Raw genomic sequence first — 4,701 nt, 5'->3', positions numbered from 1 at the left:
GAGCGGTGGTGCTGACCGGGTGGTCGACGGTGGTCGTTGGTGGTGGCTGCTAGCGGCGTGTGCGATCGTGGTGCTTCTCGGGGATGCCGGCGACGTGGAGAGGAGAGAGAGGGGGAGTGAGAGATGGAGAGTGTGTGGGAGGAAGGAGAAGAAGAAGTGGTTTTTTTTTTTTTTATTTGGGGATTTTTATGGGTTTTAGGGATTTGGAGAGGTTTAAGAAGGGAGTGTTCCCTTGAAGTTTCAAGAAATACTCATGGCCTAGTGCTTAAAGCTTTAGTTTTATAAGTGAGAGGTCTAAGGTTCCATTCCCATTAGTAGCATTGGAATTTTTTGCCGTGCATCCCTTGGGTTTTTCCTATCATTCTTTTGACTCAAAGTAGCAAGTGGTTTGACCGGATCCACTTGTCGGACTTTCGCCTCCACTGTGTGTTGGGTTTTGTGACTTGCGGATCTATGGGGAATGTTAGTCCTCATTCTCGCGCTAATTTAATTAACTTTGCCTTTTATTTATAAAAAATTTCTAAATGACTAAACTAAACAAGTGATTTCACTAAGAGGGTGGTTTACAAGGGTTCACAGATCATCCTAAGCAGAATTATTCTCCTAGGGTTAAAATGTGGATTTCGTATTGTGATATTCTTGGTATGTTTGGGTGGGATTTTGTATGTTTGGGTGGTTAGCAAAGGTAGGTGTAACACCCCAGATTTTCAAGACATTTTAAGCTTATATAATAGAGGTAATATCTTATTACATTCCAAAGTGTATCATAAGTGTACGGGGTGCTATGCCACACTTGGGCTAGAGAACCCAGGTGCACAGGCTGTCTAACTAGTATCCATTGAAACACAATGCATAATATGGCGCGCAGGCCGAAAGGGAAACTAATCTACTTCTACGTTCCAGTTCTAGCGCGCTCCAGTGCTCTAGTCCTCTGTGCCTGAAAGCCAAATATATCTGTTCAGCGAGAGATGCTGGTAACCCACTCCAACGCGTTGAAATATAATACATATAGAGATATATATAGATATACGAAAACCATTTTGAGCATGAAGATATATCCTACGAACTCTAGCTTTAAAACCGGGAATGACTCGACAGATAAGGCCAGACACAAGCAACAGTTATAACGAGCATATGCAGTTCACAACAGATAAGGCAGATAAGGCAAAGCATAAACAATGATCATAACCCAACATGAACAATCCCTAATATAAATCCCATAGTCATATCCCCCAAGACACTCGTAATCCCAACTCGTCCATGTCACCACACATAACACACTTTGTTGGCGCCATAGGACCAATCGCATGCCCATACATGTGGGTCAGCGCATATAGCTCTGACACGGCCCCGCAGCACCCTGCCCCGTATCGCAACATGGAGGGGTCGATCGCAACCGACCGATGAACCGCAGCTCATCATAGTGTTTGATCGCAACCAAACAGTGGACCGCAGCCCAAGAGAATGTCATCTGACCGCAGCCAGGAAAAAGGACGAACCGCAGCTCGTATAGAAACGTTTGATCGCAACCAAACGGTGGACCGCAGCCCAAGAGTATCAATCTGACCGCAGCCAGCTTCTGAACCGCAGCTCAGGATAACCAATCCGATCGCAATCGAATTGGGGTAACACACACATAACACATAGCAAGCACATGCAACCCACATTACACATTAGGAAGGGGGAGAAAACGTATAACAAAACCTATGTGTGATCCATCACATACTAAGAATAGTCCTAAGGGGTTCATACTCCTTCCACCTAGGTCAACGGGATACCAATTCAACTAGCATGCAATACAATAGACTCATAAACCTATGAACGGCACCCGAAACATCAAACTAGACATAGGCACGATAAACGGAGTCCGTTGGGACACCATGGGGAAAGGGGAAACATCAAACGGGGAAGCCGGGATCCCGGGTGGGATGAGTTTCCAGCGGGTAGTCGGTGGGTGGGGGGCCACCCGCCGGCTGCCCGCCGGAGTGTACTGTTCCGGGCAGCGGGTCGCCGGCGGGCAGCTGCCCGCCCGCCGGCTACCCGCTGCCGGGCGGTGATTCTCGGCCGTGGGTAGGTGGCGGGTCCCCTACCCCCCCACCTACCCCCCACTGACTCTTTTCACACAATAACGTCTCGGGAACCTTTGTGGAACCCGAAACCATGCTTAGACACTTTACAACGCAACTAATAATTAACACGTAGACAATTAACGGATCAAATATGAGAAACGACGGCACATAACCTATCATGCTTTTCTTATATAATCAACACCCAAACATGCGATTTCCCCACCCGATAATCCAAAAATAAGATCATACGATACAACCTAGGGTTCTAATCACTTTTATATCAACAAGTATACGGTTCGTCTTCTAATTACAAAATTCGGTAATAATAACACATAAACATCAAGAGCATCACACAATTATCAAGAACAACACATAATCATCAAGAACTCTATATAATCATCAAGAATTCCATAATCATCAAGAACCTCCCAATATCAAGATTATCAAGATCCCTCATGGGATCATCACATCAAACATCAATAATTATCATCATATCTCGCCAATCACAATAATATGGGGGAAACCCTAAGGGGGAATCATAGCTATGAAAATAGGTTTTGTTGAGACATGGGTTACCTCTTAGCCTTAATTAATTCCTTGGCTATGAAGGGTCTTTCTTTAAGATTTCTTGCTTTCTTGATTTTTTCTACGGGGATTCTTGGAGCTCTTTCGGGGTGGTGGGGCGTTATTCTTGTGGGGAGTTCTAGGTGCCCCTTAAGTCCCCTATTTATATATCTAGTTGTCCTAATTAGGAACTAATATTATAGGCTCGCTAATTCTATTCCTTTTGGAACTAAGGATTGGGTTTAGGGGTTGGGTTTATATATGAGGGCCCATGGACTATGGTGGGCCTTTTTCCCTAATTAATCATTATGATTTATTCCTTCTCTTGGGCTATTGATTGATTAATTAAATGGTTTTAGGGGCCGTAACACGGGGTGTTACAGTAGGCCTTCCATCTTTTAAGAGACCTAACCTTGGGCCTAAAACTCTAGATGCAGCTTTCGTGGGGTATGGAAAAATAGTGCTGCATATAGGTTTATGTACCTAGACAGTTGCTCTATGTGCGAGGCACGAGAGGCTGAGTTCTTCGAACATGTCTTCCCATTAAAACTTGCTCCAACTAGCTTTGAAAGAGGCACTTCATCACTGCCTCCACCTTCTCAAACCGAGAACGAGCAAGAAAAGCATAGGAGGAGCAAGAGACAAAGAACTGAAACGAGTTTTGGGCCAAATTTCATTACATAAATTTCTGAGCTAAATGACGTTAATGAAATTTCTGATCAGTTTGTATGTCAGCTAATCTTAGAAGAGGAACCAAAGTCCTTTGAGGCTGCCATGCGCTCAATCGATGTTGTCTTTTGGAAAGAAGCCATCCAAAGTGAGTTAGACTCAATTAAGTCTAACCATACTTGGGAAGTGGTAGACCTACCCAAAGGGGCCAAACCAATTGGCTGCAAGTGGATCTTTAAAAGAAAACTAAGACCAGACGAGTCAATCGAAAGATTCAAAGCTAGGCTTGTGGCTAAGGGGTATACACAAAAGTTTGGTGAAGACTACTTCTGCACATATTCACTGTGGACAAAATACCCACAATACGTGTGTTGTTTGCCTTGGCCTCATCCCACAAGTGGATAGTCCATCAAATAAACGTGAAACAGCTTTCTTAAATGGGGACATGTAGAAAGAAATCTACATGGATCAACCACCTGGATGCGGTTGATCCAAGGCTATAAGGAAAGGTCTGTAAAGTTATAAAATCTTTGTACGGGCTAAAACAAGCTCCCAAACAGTGGTATGAGAAGTTTCATAAAACACTGTTACACCCGGGTTACTCGGGTAAACAAGTTGGATGCTTGCCTGTACTCGAAGGAGATTGAGTCCAGCACCATTCTTATATGTATTTATGTAGACGACATGTTAATCTTCAGTCCAAACATAAACGCAATAAAAGAGACCAAGAGGTCTCTATGTGATGAGTTTGACATGAATGATATGGGGGAAGCCGATGTGATACTTGGAGTAAAAGTCATTAAAAAAGAAAATGACTACAAGTTATCATAGAGTCATTACACCGAGAAGCTATTAAAGAAATTTGATAGCTTTGAGGTGACTCCGGCACAAACCCCATATGATCCGAGCATGAAACTGTCAAAAATAAAGAGATAGTTGTGTCTCAAGAAAAATATGCAAAAATAATTGGGAGTCTGATGTTCTTAATGAACTATACCAAACCGGATATTGCTCTTGTAGCAAATAGACTTAGTCGATACACTCATAACCCGAGTGATGCTCATTGGCATGCACTGAGGCGAGTGCTACGCTACCTAAGAGGCACGATCGACTAGGGACTGCATTATATTGGGTTCCCTGCAGGCTGCAGCCCTAGAGGGGTTCACAAGAGTGTTTTGCTTCCCTTTTATTCAACAACCCATTTGAAGCCTTTGAATTATTGTGGAGGGAAAAGTAAGGGGGAACCCCACACATGCGCGCCGCAGCCCGCCCGGCTCAGCTCGCACGCGTGTGGTGTGGTGGCTGAGAGAGGAGAGATGGTTATTTCTAAAGTTATAAATACCCTGCTTCCCCTCAGTTCTAAACAAAACACACCATCAACTCTCTTGTCGAATCTTTA

Source organism: Ipomoea nil, unplaced genomic scaffold (assembly GCF_001879475.1).
Source record: "Ipomoea nil cultivar Tokyo-kokei standard unplaced genomic scaffold, Asagao_1.1 scaffold0666, whole genome shotgun sequence".
Lineage (NCBI taxonomy): Eukaryota > Viridiplantae > Streptophyta > Magnoliopsida > Solanales > Convolvulaceae > Ipomoea > Ipomoea nil.
The sequence above is the reverse complement of the archived record's forward strand: the minus strand, read 5'-3'. Positions refer to the sequence as shown.